General features: G+C 37.5%; 1 protein-coding gene and 2 pseudogenes across 1 annotated transcript in view; all 3 read left to right on the top strand.

Annotated features, from left to right (window-relative positions):
• Window positions 1-16399, top strand: part of LOC132583420 (olfactory receptor 14C36-like) — a 104016-nt gene that overhangs the window by 36475 nt on the left and 51142 nt on the right. The gene's annotated exons all lie outside the window — the stretch shown is intronic.
• Window positions 2871-3803, top strand: LOC132583980 (olfactory receptor 14A16-like; annotated as a pseudogene).
• LOC132583424 (olfactory receptor 14C36-like) lies at window positions 13554-14489 on the top strand (annotated as a pseudogene).

The raw sequence follows: 16399 nt of genomic DNA, 5'->3' as shown, positions 1-16399 counted from the left end.
AGGTGTGTCTCATCTTATTGGGGCACAAAGTCATAGGATGAATGCCTACATCTTAAACTGAACAATGGGGAATAAGGACTGAAGAATAGATGAATGTGAAATAATGACTGAGAAGGACTGATTTGTGAGTGTACCTTCATTTTCACATACATACATGCACTAATAATAAGTACAGTCCAGGATGAAAACTTGTCTGTTCTTCCTGTTCCAAAAAGGTCTTTTGGTCTCTTGAGAGCTAATCTCCAGAAACAGAATTATGCCTATTAATAAATTTCCATCTCATGGCAACAATTTCTCACTGCTAGTACAGAAGACTTTTTCTTCAGGTGTGTGAGACAGAAAAATATCCATAAAGTTCCATTGGCTGGAAAATACAGCCCTTCTGAGCAGCGGCTGTAGAAGAAAATACACCTGGAAATTCAAACACCTATAAAGAAAAAAAGTAAGTTTGCTATATACTTGTAAGCTTATACTTGTACAGTCACCATGTATCAAGAAAAACTATGCTATAGTGCTGAGGTGTATATTCAGGATTGGATCCTGGCAGGGTTTTTTGTTCATACTCACCTAAAGGCCTTCCTTACTTCAGCTCCGCATCCCATATAACTTTTGCCTGTGTGGTTGGTTCCCATGATCTCCAAGGATAGCCTTTTTGGTGGGTAAAGGGGATGTCCTCTTCCCCTTTTCACCAGCATAAAAATTGCTTGGATCAAACCCAAATGAAAGAGGAAAAAAACCATGATCCAGAAAAAGTTAAAGTTTGGAAGGCAATGGAGTAAACAAATACTTATTTTTGTTTCTATAGATTTTATGTATCCAGTAACATTATTAATAATCTTTCAAACAATGATCACCCAAAGATTTCAGGTTTTCACGGCTGGTAGCATCATTAGAGTTTGTAGAATCTTTCGGGCTCAAGTGCCATGTTCTACTGGAGAAAGTTTTTCTTCCAGACATTTCGTTCTCAGCTGCGGAGAACATCCTCCACATGTTCTCCGGAGGATGTTCTCCTCAGCTGAGAACGAAACGTCTGGAAGAAAAACTTTCTCCAGTAGAACACGACACTTGAGCCCGAAAGATTCTACAAACCCTAATGATCACCCAATTTATGTGGTATGTATATGTGCTATGAACATCACTTATGGATGTAATAAACATGTAATTGCCATAACACTGTTTAATGATACTAATAACATTGACAAATCTCTATATTCGGCATTAACAAAAATGTGAAAAGCTCATAAATAATTCTCACTAAGAAGAGAAGAAAAACCAAAGGAGGCATTTCAATAATTGCGACAAGCTTGAGTAAACTGATATCATCCATACTTGCAGGATTTTTTAACAGAATTGTAACAAGTACTTCTGATCTGTATATATCATTAAGTTCCAAAGATCATCCATTATCCAGTCACTAGCTTCAGATTTTTATAATATTTTTTTCATAGGTGTTATTTGTTCTCATTGGCTTGGATCCAGTTTTTGTCCTCAGTCTCACCCAGTTTTCCTCATAAAACCCTCATTCCAAGCTTAGCCTCTCTTGGTGTTCAAATTGGACCTTTCTTTCATTTTTTCCCAGTTTGAATGTTGAATCCAACCCATTATTTTGAATAATACATATATTGTTGAACTCATTGTTTAAGAATAAAACAACAAACATCCAATAAAAGTTAGGAGTATGAGTGCTCATAGGTTTTATAATAATCTCCTCCCTCCAAAACAGTAAAACAATAAGTGGCTTCAAGAACAATTGCAATTTTTACCTTAAAAATGTCAGTCTGTATACTTTAATGGAAGTAAATCTACAGTAATGAAAAGATTAATGGATGCACAGGGACAGCATTTTTATTTGAATTAAGGGATTCCTTCTATTTTGTCTTCTTAGGTCTTAATATTGCTTCTATGCAATGGGAAAATTTAGAAGTAGGAAAAAGACAAGTGGAGAATAAGTCTGCTGAAAATGTATGGTAAATGCATCCATTTTTCTTCATAATGTTTTAATCAGTTCAGAATTTTTATAAATGGAGGGAAGCTAACTGGTACAGCTACCTGATTCTAGACCTGTATATTTTCAAAATCTGAAATTGATCACCTCCACCAAATGCACAGGGACATGACTATCCTGTGCAATGTTAATTGTGGCAAATTAAAAGACAAAAGATTGATTCCTGGAAGCTATTTTGTTCAGTCTTGTGGAAATCCCATCCGCCATGCATCACATTTCTCTATTTAGAAGACCATTGCCACTTTCCTCCACACTACATAACCCTCGCACATGAGTTCTGTCCAAGCAGATTCCATGAGCCACAACATAGCCTTTTGTCAGGTTGAAAACAATCCCTTCTCATTTATGCACCAACAGAGCAAATGTCTGAAACCAACCCCAATTAGGAGGGATGTCTCATTGACCCAGTCATTAGTAATTAATTTCCGTTCACAATGAAATTATTCAAATGAGGGAAATTTAAAGTAAGATTAGAACCTGCACAAGGGGCACTTAAATGAAAGAGTACTCAATGAAGATTCTGTCTTGGGTGGCCAAGCTAGCTTGATCTCATCAGATCTCAGAAAATAATCAGGATTGGTCCTGGTTAGTATTTGGATGAGAAACTGCCAAGGAAGTTATGCAAAAAAAGAAAGAGCAAACTATCTCTGTTCATCTCTTGATTTAAAATCTCTGAAAGATTGCTATAACTGTATAAGTGACTTTACTGCTGAAATAGGATGCTGATTTTGGCCTTGGTATTTTTTTTAACGAGCAAACTAGTTTCAGAAATGCAGCTTAACTCATTTTACAATGGAACTGTAAAGTTTACAATTTTAATTCCATTTCCTTTCACAGGCAGAATGTAATTTGTAGTCAGTGCAAAATGTCCAACAACACTTCAGGATTTGACTTTCTGCTCCTGGAATTCTCAGAAGTTTGGGAACTACAGATTCTACACTTCCTTGTGTTCCTAGTATTGTATGTGGCAATTCTTACTGGGAATCTTCTCATCATCGTTACAATAGCCTTTGATAATCACCTGCACACTCCTATGTATTTCTTTCTCATGAACTTGGCTATGCAGGACCTTGGCCAAATCTCAGTCATTGTCCCCAAATCCATGATGAATTCCCTCATGAATACCAGACACATTTCTTACTCTGGGTGTGTTACTCAAGTGTTCTTGTTTGTTTTCTTTTTGGCATCTGATATTTTCCTCCTCACAGTCATGGCGTATGATCGGTATGTTGCAATTTGCAATCCATTCCAATATGAAATGATAATGAATATGAGAGATTGTATTAAGACGGTTGGCACCACATGGGTTAGTGGTTTTCTCTATGGAGCATTGCACACTAGTGGTACCTTCACAATTTCCTTCTGCTCTAACTTTGTTAATTAATTCTTCTGTGAAATACCACAATTACTTAAACTTGCTTGTTCTGATTCATACCTTATTGAGCTTGGGGCACTTGTATTAAGTGTTATTCTATTATTCGGGTGCTTTATCTTTATTATTGTAACTTACATACACATCATTGTGGTGCTTAGAATCCCATCTGTGCAGGGAAGGAAAAAGGCCTTCTCAACATGTCTTCCTCATCTCATGGTCTTTTCCACATTAGTATTCACTGGATCCTTTGCCTACCTAATGCCTACCTCAAAAACCCCATCCCATCTTAATTTAGCATTATCTGTTATATATTCCATGATTTCACCCTTGCTGAATCCTTTGATCTACAGCATGAGAAATCAAGAGATCAAAGCTGGTGTGAAAAAATTATTAAGGGTAAAGTATGCTTCTAAGAAAACATGATATGGTGGGCTTAAAGCTGTATGTAGTTTATTGCAAACACAGGAACTTCTAGAAAATATTTCTGCCTTTAATCTGACAAACAGTCGTGAAATGCTCTTGGTATTACAGAGTACAATCATGTCCCTCCAGTTTAACAACATTGACAAGCCTGCTTTTCTCATGTCACATGAATGCTGATCTATGCTATTTTAGTTTTTCCTGACCCACATCTAATTTGTACATCTAGTTTGCATCTGTGTGTTTAATTTGTTGCTGTGTAGGGAAATAAGCAAAAAAGCACCATGATTTCTGAAACTCTCTATGATGACAGAAATTTTTGGATGAATGCAATTTTATTGAAATCATTGTAATAAAAGCTGTGTAGTGTAATGATTATGCTGTGGGACAAAGACCAGGTAGACCTAGGGTCAAATCCCTGCTTACCAGGAAATTTAAGGCCTTGGGCCACTAATTTAGCTTCAAAATTACCTACCTTAATGGGTTCTTCTGAGATAAAAAAGGTTCTTGGAGGAAGGGTGAGATTAAAATGTACCAAATAAGTAAAATGTGTCTTACATAGTAATGGTATTGAACTTAATGGTACTGAATTTCCTGGTACTGTTGTTTTGTCAATCTATCCAACAGTTTCTAGGTAACAATGGGATTTTTTTCCTCCTCCTATGTAAACAAACAAAAGTGATCACTTTTGAATAAGTAATTGGGTCCAACCAGCTTTTTCACAAGTTAAGGGGAAAAGGGGGAGATTCCATTTTACCTCACCAAAAAGAAATGCTGGGGAGAATGGGATCTGCATGGACAAAAGTTATGTGTGATGGGGTATGTAATATGAAGGGAAATTGTGCAAGATGGACTGAAAAAGCTGGCTGTATCCAAAATCAGTACAATGGACTCTACTGCCACTGGAATCAATAGTATGGATGGACCCTCAATGTGTGTTTGCAAAGATGATGACGAGGGGCCATCAGATTTTTTTGTGCTTCCCCACACACACCCCTGTTTGGTATTGTCATATTTTGCTAGGCCTGTTCTTCTGCTCACCATTTCTCTGGCTCACGTCAAAGTTTAAAAATGGTCTCTGTAATGAACCGACTCTTACTGGTCCTGTCACAATCATCACCACTACTTCCTTGTTCAGATTAACCTTCCATTTCCAGGTCAGAAGAAAGCCCTGAAAGAGTTTTGGATGTGTGTGTTTTTTTTTTAAGAAAGAAAGGAAGCTCTCTTGTGGATGGCATCTTGTGGACTGGATAGCCTTTAGGAATCTCTCATTCACATGCCTGCACTTGTCCATTCTCTCATTCACATGCCTGCACTTGTCTTGTCTGGATTACTAAAGGTCCTGTAAATGCAGATTTATCAGAGAATTACACTTTTATGAATGTTACATTTAATGCACAAAGGAGAATGGAAAGAGGATTCCAACATGTGATCACTGAGAGTACTGAAGGATAGAGACATGAAGAATGGTGAAGGTGAGGGAGTTTAAGTGGTATTTTAAGAGAGGAGGGATTTGGGGCTTTTTACTTAATGTTTTGTTTTAGCTGGGGATGTTTTAATTATGATTGTAAGCCACCTTGAACCCAAAGAAAAGATGGGATGCAAATGCTTTGATAATTAAACAAATATAATGTTGTAATGTCATTTTTTGCCATTTGTGCCCATGCTTAATTCCGAGCCACCCACATGTACCTTTCTATGAGTTCCTGGAAGCTGCAAATATGAGTGATGGAGCACTTGCAGGTAAGTGCATATGGGGAGGGGAGTCAGCCACGGTGAGAGTCACTAGAAGCCCTTTGCTTCAGCAGCTGTCCCTCCTCAGGATATACCGACTGCAGCCCTGCACGGAGGCCACTGGCCTTATCTGCACTTATGCATGGTTGCATGAGAAAGGACACATAGAAACAACATGCATATACCTTGTATGCATGTAGTCATCATGACTTTACATATAAAAGAAACCAGGGCCAGCATTCTTGGTCTCTTTCCCCTTTACATGCATTTACCCTATACATTGATACTGCATATCCATAACAAATATCTCTATCTATCTGAGGCAGATTAATTTCTCTATGCAGTACGCTATGGGAATTCCTCACCAGAATAGGCTGAAAGTGGCAATTGTAGGCATATCTGACACCAGGTACACTGCTGTTCTCATGCATGTACAGTGATCCAGACTTTCCAAATGACCTGATTGAGTTTCTTTAGATAATCTGAAAAAGAAGTTGCACTAGAAGAACAGCAAACTCTTTGAGGGTAGAGGACACTTCTTGAATTTTGTTGTGCTATACTCATGAGAGCAAATCTCTTGGATTACTCTGCCGAATTTGGGAATACCTTTTTTTTCACAGTGCTGTCAGCAGCTTAATGGCTAGTTTATAAATAATAGGGTGAAATGGGTGACTTCAGAGAAGCACAAAGAAACCTGCACCTGCAGATTTTAGACATTATGAATGCAAATGGTAAGTTATGTTTAGATTTACTCCTTAGCAGGTTTCTCCAGTCACATTATGCTTTTAGCATTCTCACTTTGCCTCTCAGTTACAGTCTTCCCTGTAATGGAATTAATGAAAATGCAAGGATATAAATCGAAATGTTCCAGTTTTTCTCATAACAGTGGCGTGAAATTAAATTAAAGGCTCGCAGATTCAAAAATGGAAATGGGAAATATTAAGGTAGGTGTCTGTGAGAATTCACAGGTTGGAAAACACTTTCAAAGTTTCTGTTGTCCTCCATTTCCATGTACATGGTTTCTGCTCTGGATCATGATCATGTCACACATGCAGAAGGAGTTTTATTCTTTCTTGCTGTTACCCTGACATTAAATAGTCCAGGAAGGGAGCCAGCATGGTATAGTGCTGTATTGGGATGTAGAAGACTCAAATTTGAATCTCCATCTGCCACAGAAGCTCACTGGATAACCTTGGGCCACTCACTTAAGTTGTTGTTCTGAGGGTAAAATGGATGGGAAAAGCACAATGTTTAGTGGTCTAAAGAACCATGTTCTAAGCCAAAGTTCATTTTCACCCATAGATCAGTTCTATAAAGTAATCTAAATTAAGACATGATAAATTGTCCAGGATTGTCAAATGAACTTTGAAGTTAACCAAGGATTTAATTCAGGATTTTCTCTAACCCAATTTGACACCTTTTGCTACTGTACCACACTGTATTGACAGCCTATTGCAGATCTGTGTACCCATTTTCATTTTTAAAAGCACTCCTGTTGAACTGTTTCAAAGTTGAACAAAGCAGGAGTCAAGTTTCACCTTTAAGATCAACCGAGTTTTATTTAGAACGTGTAGGGCCGTGTCCCCCACCACCACCTGGGGGGTTGCTTGGGGGGGCGTGGCCTTACATGTTATAAATAAAACTTGATTGGTCTTAAAGGTGCAACTTGACTCCTGCTTTGTTCAACTGCTTCAGGCCTACATGGCTGCCCACTTGGACCTGTTTTTAAAGTTGTATGGGCATTCTAATGATCTACAGAAACCAGAGACTAAGCTGAAAGGAAATTCAGTTGATGTGACAAAATATTTGATGGTAAAGAATAATAATAATTAAAAAGCCACAATCATTTCAGACTAATCTTCAATTCAAACTTTACTCTTTAATGGAGTAAGCTCCATTGAGCGCAGTGGTACTTATTTCTGAGTAAATATATAAGTGTTTAAAAATATGTACTTAGCAAGAGAAGAGCAATGTAGCATTTTGTTTTAAGGTAGCACCCCTATTTGAGTGCTACCTTTTCTTTTTAATAATAAAGCTTTTTGCCTTGACCTGGATAACCCAGGCAGGCCTGATCTCAGATCTTGGAAGCTAAGCAGGGTCAACACTGGCAAGTACTTGGATGGGAAACCTCCATGGAATACCAGTAGTCAGGAGGACAGGGCCAGGGATTATTCAGCCACCTCTCTGAATATACTTCAGATCTCAAGTAGGAATGATTCACCAGAAGTCTCCATGACTTCCAGCGGCATGCGTGCGCACACACACACACACACACATAAAATACCAAAATGATGATGATGATGATGATGATGATGATGATGATGATGATGATGATGATGCCAACGATGATGACAATGATGATGATGCTTTCTAAATTGCTTCTAATGAGTGAGGGGATTTAAATTTCTTTTGATCTCAGTTTTCCATATGGAAAACAGATTTATGTTCATGGAGAGGAACCAAAGGTGCATCAAATATTTAACCAGCATAGGCAAATGATAGCTCATGTTTATTCTTCTTTGTTTTGATAGATTATTAGAATTTAACTGCCTCTTTAATTAAATGCCAGAACAACAGAAATGATATGGAAGACTTTAATCTAATAGGAATTAGATACTAAAAGGTAATCTTATCTTATTTTATTAATTAAATATTATATAATTAATGAACATTTGTAATTAATATTTTATTTTATTGCATAGATTGACAATTTTGACTGAATAAGATTGCATCACATCTGATAAAAATTGATTGGTCAGCCTATAAAAATACAAAATAATTAAGAAATTAATGTATAATTAATAATATAAAATCATAATTATTTTATTATTATTGTTCTATTTATAGCTTGAACCACTGTAATGCTGTGGACCAAAATTATATATGGTTCCTCTTAATTTTAAGTTTGGGCAGGCTGGAGGCCTGCTTATAAATTTTTATTTTTATTTTTTTTGGCAAAGCCCTAGAACCTAAAGGTCAGGCCCATTAGAGAGGGCCTTGAGTTGGTGCACCTGCAGATTCGTTGCCCAGGGAACTGAAGGGAGACACCTGTGGCTGACACCCATATCTGGGTCTCATTAATGCTATTTTGTGGAGTTGAGTTCTGATTGGGTTTTTTGAATCTACCCACGAGAGCTCCTTAAGAATAAAAGATTACCTTTTTCTTTGTTCTGGGCCCTCTACGGGACGATTGGACTAGACTCTGGGACCCTAGACTCTACGCTGGGGCTCTCTGTTTGTGGATTCAATGGACTTTGTTGCCTGATTTCTTTGGAACCATATGGTGCCTTTAGTTAAGTATATTTTGCAACGTTATTGTTTTGGCTCACTCTTGTTTTGCTCTTAATGATAATTTTTAAGCCTATCTTTAAATAAACTCTTTTTTGGTTTTAAAAAAAGAGCTTTCTTGTCGCTTTGTGTGGGGGGTTGTAGCAACATGCCAAAAGCTTACTCGACCACCCCGAAGGTCGCCTAATCTACCAAATAAGAAAAAATACCTTGTCTGGGGAACTCCCAGCCACATCTGCTGTGGTTGGGCTTTCCCTGGTTTTAGAGGATAAAACTCTGAGGTTGGGCTGGGATCTCAGAGTGAAAAAAGTAATCCAGCCTGGTGGCAGTTTACCCCAGGATCCGGTTTTGGGCCTGGATATTTGGATTTTTGTTTGAGCCACCATTCTAATGGCCCGCCTGGTCTCGGTCATAAGGGTCGGACCGTTACAACCACTGAAGAAATAATATTGAAAACAGAGTAATAAAGAACCCAGGGTCTCCGTCTGGGACCGAGTGGGCAGAACTCACACACTATGTGGAACTGAATTATTTATTTCTTATGAAGCCTAGTGTCAGGTGTTGTTACATTGTAATTCTTCTGTAGACCATCACTCTATTTTGTATATTACATCCTCTCTGTGCAACTCAGTCAATTGTTAGTGGAAATATTTGCAGAAAGAAACTAAAGCACTCAGGCTCCATTGCTATGCCCACAGTTGGAAGTAATGTTCAGTTTACTTACTTCTGAGTAGCCATGTCTTAGGCCAAACTGTATGCTAGGTCAAAGTGCCAGAGATACAAATTGATATACATATCAAAACTGTTTGTAAATAGTCAGCTCACTTCCTCCGAACTACAAAGTTTTTTAAGACTGGTTAGCAGAGAAATACCCCCAAAACACTCAGTCCTCCACTTGTCAGAACTCTGTGCATTACCCTCTTCCTCCCCCCCCTCCCCCCAAAAAGATCTAGAGCTACATACAAGTTTCTCTCCTTTTCTATTGTATCCTCACAATGGCTCTGTGAGGAAGTCAAGGCCAAAAGATAATGACTGGCCCAGAGTTACCCACACGCAGGAAGCTTAACATTGACTGGGAATTGGGAGGTCTAGTCAAACACCAGTCCTCATTTGGACATTATTGTGCTTTCTTTCTTATCCTCCCCCCCAAAAATACTTGCTTCTGGGTTCCATTGTTCAACCCCCCCGTGAGAATTTTGCTGAACTCTAAGATTTGACAAACTTTTCTAATATTTTTCCCCACCAAAAAATGAGAGAATAACCAAAGCATATAAAGCAGGAAGATGGAAAACTTCATCATGCCACTGTGGCTACATAGAAGAAAGTAATTTAAAAAGTATGATGGGAGTAAGGTTTTCTTATGACATTTATAATTCAAGAAACATTTTAAGCTAGATGCTGAGCTGATATAATTTAGTAATTTTTGTGATGCCAGGGGTGAATGGCATATGCAAATGAGTTATGCTAATGAGTTATGCTAATGAGCTCCAGCATTTCTTTTTCTATGAAATGACCCCTGTCTAACACTGTAGACCACACTTGCTCTTCATTTTTCTTTCTTAAAGAAATCGTAAAGAAAATGTTAACCTTCAAAAAATGTGGGCTTTTTTAATTCAAAAAGACATGCTTCTCCCTGCCCCAATCAAGTGACTTCTTAATCATTCAGATCTGCTCTGTTGCACCCTTTTTCAATGTAAGAGGGATTTAAGAACACAGAATAACATCTAAAGATTTTTCTTCTTTTTTTCCCTGGCAGACTACAAGTGCAGCAAATAGCCTGAAATCTGCTGAAATGAGGCTGACAGTGGAACCCAGTTTCTTGCTGCAATCTAATTATCTCTCAAGAAATAGATTTCTCCCACAAGCAGCTTCTCCTGCCAGAGTATCTGAAGAACCTTTTCTTTAGAAACTACCTCATCTGCTCCATTCTAGATCCTGTTGGTAAGGCCAGACATCCCTTTGAATCATGGAAGTTTGCCAATTCTCTTTGGGCCTTCAGGATTTTTATGGGGCCAAAATAACTGTAGATAATATAGTTTGCCACAGAAATGAACTTCAGGAAAACTGACATCAAGATTGGTATCTGTTGTTCAAGGGTGAGACGTTAAATGTTGTTTTCTCAAATATTGATCTAGTTGCCCTCCTTTTGCTTGATGCTTTGACATGACATATTGAAAAATAATCCTTGTTACAGTGACTAACTTTCTTTCCTCACAAAGTTTTTAAGTGGATTAGTATTCTTTATTTCTGTCCCAGATACAGAGGCCTGACTACTAGCATGTTTCCTGCAGCATTCCCTTTTGGGAGGGGTCCTAGACAAAGTACTTTTTTCCTTATTTATTCTCTTAATTTTGATTTATGTTTGGTAACTATGGCTTCTGTTATCAAGCAAAATGGCTTTGTACATAAGTAAAATTTAAAATTATTCTTTATGCAGATGATCTGTTTATAACAGAGCCTCAGTCTTCCACTCTTGTATTAATAAAGAATTAATTAATACAGAATTAATTAATAATGTTTTGGTACTTTTTTGGTTATTTGATTAACTGGACAAAATCTGAGCTGTTGCCATTAGGAGAGAATATATTACTGAATTCATTTGTTGATGGGCACTTTCAATATTGCTCAGATATCATTACTTCTCTTGGAATATTGATTCCTAGAGATATTAAACATATTATTATGTTAAATCATAACAAGTTGATTGTTGATATACAGTTGGATTTGGACAGATGGGCAATCTTAAAAAATTCTTTATGTGGGGAAGTATATACACTCAAAATAAACATTGCACCTTGGATTATATATGTTTTACATGCCAGGGCCTTTTTTGATCAGGAATGCACAGGAACACATTTGTCAGGGTGTGTGGCCTAATATGCAAATGAGTTCCTGCTAGACCTTTTCTTTTAAAAACCCTGTGTGAAACAATGGTGACATCAAAGAATGTGGCCTAATATGCAAATAAATTGCTGGGGTTTTTCTACAAAAAAAGCCCTGTTACATGCAATTTCTCTTCTTATACTTTATATATATGTTTACAGAATTACTTTGTTTTGGAAATTTTTCTGGGCTTCTTACTGCTTCTTGATTTCTTTCAAGAGAAATCAACCACTATTTAATGAAGGAGGATTTGGTTTTACTGATCTTAGTTTATATCATAAGGCATATTTGTTAGTTTGTACTAATTATTAGAATTGCACTTGTCAGTTAGACTATCCATCTTAGGCTATTTTGCAGAACCAGCAATTTCTTGTCTGGTGTTCCTATTTAGATAGGTTGGTCTAAATCATGCTAAAATTGATCTTGTTCCACCTCCATTTTTGCAGTTAGAGGATTATCATGACTAATGTCATGGCAGTATTAATTTGCCCCATTTTCACACAATGGAGCAATCTAGACCTAAAAACTGGGAAAGAAATTTTAATGGAAGGCTTGAATAGATAAGGGGAGTTTGTTTACTATTTGCCTGTTGTTTACAAACCAACTTACGATAAATGAAAATAGACCCCCCCACACACCGATGTCCTTACTGTAGCTAAAATATTTGCATTGCAACACTGAAAAGATAAATGCCGGCACTTAGTAATTCAGTTGATTGAGAATTTTACAACTTTATCAGAATCTGATCATATGGAATTTCGTGTGTGGAAATATTTTTAAATATTCATAATTCTTTTATATCAGCTTATTTATAGACTTGCCACCAGTATTCTGCTATATTTTCTTTTTTTAATCTCTTTCTCTTTGGAGTAATTAAATTTTATTTTTTTTAAAAAAAATCTAATTTCTTGCTGCAATCAAACTATGTCTTGTGGAATAGATCCATCTCACAAGCAGCTTCTCTTGTTGGAGCACCTGAAGCAGCTTTGCTTCTGAAACTACCGCATCTACCCTATTCCTCCTCATCCTGTTGGAAGGGCCAAAATCTCTGTAGACAAATGAGCTTTAGGTAGGAAAACTGGCATCAAGATTTATATCAGTTGTTCAGGGACAGAGTGTTAAAAGTAGGAGCTTCTACCCCCAAATGTTGCAGTGGTTGCAGATGAATCAGTGGATTTTCCTTAACAGATGTTAATTGTAACAGATTTGAAGCATCAGAGCTTGCAGAAGGTGACCCCTTCCAACTGAGAAGAGGGAAATTTAGTTTGCAACAGCCATCCAGATTTGTGTAGATTTGCAAGTAAAATAAATATTGTAAATGTAAGTAAGATTACCAACTTCAATTTATAGTCAGAAGATCTCACAGATTTACACCTAGTTAACAAAGGAAAACACTGTTGCTCTGGATGGTGAACTCTGTTATATGATACCAGAATGATGTCCACTCACTCCCCAATCCTTGCCCACCCCAGGCTTCACATGTAAAATCTACAGGAATTAATTTATCCAACTCAGAGTTGAAAACCCGGTTGCACTATTGCTTCAAACGAACTCATTCTCTGAAAGCCTCAGAGCATACAATTAATCTTTAAATCACATCCCTCACAACAATCAAAGAAGTTATGATAGCATCATACAGATCACCTGGATGAGGAAAGTGAGTGAAGTGCATAATATACCTGTTAATTTCCCAAAGAAAGAAGGTTCTGCACACAATTCTTCTGCGATTGTGGAGTCATTTTCATCCAATTCATATGCAGCAATTCAAATTACTGCTATAAGAGACTGTAATTCTTACTGTTTGTTTGTGTTTCCTTTTCAAGGATTATACAACATGGTAATGAAAAAATGTTCAACAGAACTGCTGTGTTCGATTTTCTGCTCCTGGAATTCTCAGAAGTTCAGGAACTGCAGTTCTACAGTTCATTGTATTTCTCTTTATATACTTGGCAACTGCCACAGAGAACCTTTTCATCATTTCTTCAGTTGCCTTAGACCATCACCTGCACACCCCCATGTACTTCTTTCTGATGAACTTGGCTGTGCTGGACCTTGGTCAAGTTTCAGTAATTGTTCCCAAATCCATGATCAATTCCCTCCTGAATACCAGACACATTTCATATTATGGGTGTGTTGCTCAAGTCTTCTTTATCTTCTTCGTAACATCTGATTTCTGCATCCTGACAGTTATGGCATATGACCGATATGTGGCCATTTGCAATCCATTACGTTATGAGATGATAATTAATTCACAGGCCTGCACTGAAATGCTGGCTGGTGTATGGATTGCTGGTTTTCTGTATGCAGGGATGCACACCACTGGGATGTTTGGAATCCAGTTCTGCTCTAACATTGTCAATCAGGTTTTTTTTTTGTGAAATCCCACAGCTAATAAAATTAACTTGTTCTGACCTAAATCTAATAGAAATGGCTGCTATTGGGATTGGATCTATTCTTGCACCGGGCTGTTTTGTCTATATCTTTGTAACTTATGTGCACATCTTCACCACAGCATTAAGATTCCCTTCTGCAAAGGGGAGACAGGAGGCTTTCTCCACTTGCCTCCTCCACCTCATTGCCTGCTCCACATTTGTATTTACTGGAAGTATTGCCTACGTGAAGCCTGTCTCTAACACCCCATCATTGCTGGAGTTAATATGCACTGTGATCCATGCCTCGGTTCCACCTATGTTGAATCCAGTGATTTACAGTATAACAAAGAAGGAGATAAAAAAATCGATATCAAAGGTTTTAGGGTTAAGGTATTATTCGAGAAATGCATGATCATGTTAGCTACTGTAAAGATATGTTCATTTGTTTGTTTTCCCAATAAAACTAAATTTAAATTGCATAGCCAGTAAATATGCAATGTGTACAGTGCTAATTTTATTCTTTATAGCTGAATTTTCATATGAGGTGGATCCTACTACTCCACTGAGCAAGTTAATTTGTTTGGTGAAACATTTATAGTCCACCTTTTCTTTTGGCTCAAGTTAGAAACCTTCCTCTGACTTAAGTGGATATTCCATTTGAGGAAGAGTCACTTAAGTTGGAGGAAGAGGAGAATGAAGAAGTATTTATACCCCACTTTTATCTACTTTAAAGAGTCTCAAAGTGGCTTACAATCATGTTCCCTTCCTCTACTCACAACAGGTACCTTCTGTGGTATGTGGGGCTGAGAGTGTTCTGAGATAACTGTGATTGGTCAAAGGTCACCCAGCAGGCTTCATGTGGAGAAGTGGGGATTCAAATCCAGTTCTCCATATTAGAGTCCACCTCTCTTAACTATGATGCCACATGATTTTTGAATCACTACACTACACTGGTTCTCCTCTTTTGGCTGGATGAAGCCTACCTGGAGGATACAGAGCCAATAACAAAAGGAATAGTGATGTTTATTAATTACAGTTTATATCCCTGTGATTAGTTTTAATTTCTTAGGAAATATGGCCATGTCTAAATGACCATCAGTACTTGGAAGTGTGACAACACCCTTCCTAGCAGAAGTGAGGAGGCAGCTGTATGAGTTGGATCCAGCCAGTCTTTTCATTCCATGTTACCCAATTCTCCTTCTTACTCTATCCCCCATCCAACATATTGTTTGTCCAGACAGGTCACATGATCCCAGCATACTGGTTTTGGTGGTCAAATGGAGTCACATTTTTCCATTTTAGATTCTGGAAGAGAGAAATAGAAAAGAGACAGACTTCATTGGGAATTGGGTGATACACTGGGATACAGGGTCATTTTCTCTGATGTGTGGTAGTAGATCTGGTTCACTGTAGGAATGCTTCTTCTTTGCTTCCACTTTATTGTACATGAACTTTGAAAATAAACAAAATATTGCAAAAAGTCTTAAGTTTTCAGTGCTCTATGCTCCAAAATAAACCAAGCTGGTAACAGGATTTAACTGGGAAAATGAAATTAAATGGTTAAGTTCCAGAACATCAGCTAGATCAAGTATTTTAGTCAGTTCTGTTGGACTTGCTGGTGAAAAGGAGAAAGGGGTTCAAAAGCTTATGCTGAGGATCATAGGAGCTGTGTGTCCAGAACCAGTATGGAACAGAGACTGTAGTACATGAAATTTCCTGAATGAGATCAAAGTCACATCAAAGTCACTATTGTCTAATGGCAGTGGTGCTACAAGGTCTCAGGCAGATGTCTTTCACATCAATTACCATCTACTCCTTTCAGCTTGAGATGCCAGGCATTGAACTGGATGAGATGGAGTGAAATGATGAACAATAAGATGCCAGATAGATGTTGGAAACATAAAAAACATGAACGTTCTTTCTACCATATGTGGTGGACTTGTGAAAGAGCAAAAAAGTATTGGCAGATGATTCAACAAGAAATTTCTAGGATCTTGGGATACAAATTTAAGAAAGTTGCAGAGACTTTTCTGTTGGGATTACAAATGGAAAAATTTCCAAAAGAAGATAAAACTATAATCTGGTACTTGCTTTCAGATGCTAGGACACTGTATGCGCAGTTGTGGAAGCAAGAAAAAATACCAGAAAAATGGGATTGGATTGTAAAAGTTATGACATGGAGTGAAATGGACAAATTAACAAGAATTTTAAGAGACTATGACTTAGAAGTGTTTAAGATGGAGTGGAAAAAGTTTAGAAGATATGTAGAAAAAGAGTGGAAAATAAAAGGACATTGGACAACTTTTGATAATGATTAAGTCT

Source organism: Heteronotia binoei, chromosome 15 (assembly GCF_032191835.1).
Source record: "Heteronotia binoei isolate CCM8104 ecotype False Entrance Well chromosome 15, APGP_CSIRO_Hbin_v1, whole genome shotgun sequence".
Lineage (NCBI taxonomy): Eukaryota > Metazoa > Chordata > Lepidosauria > Squamata > Gekkonidae > Heteronotia > Heteronotia binoei.
The sequence above is the reverse complement of the archived record's forward strand: the minus strand, read 5'-3'. Positions and strand labels throughout refer to the sequence as shown.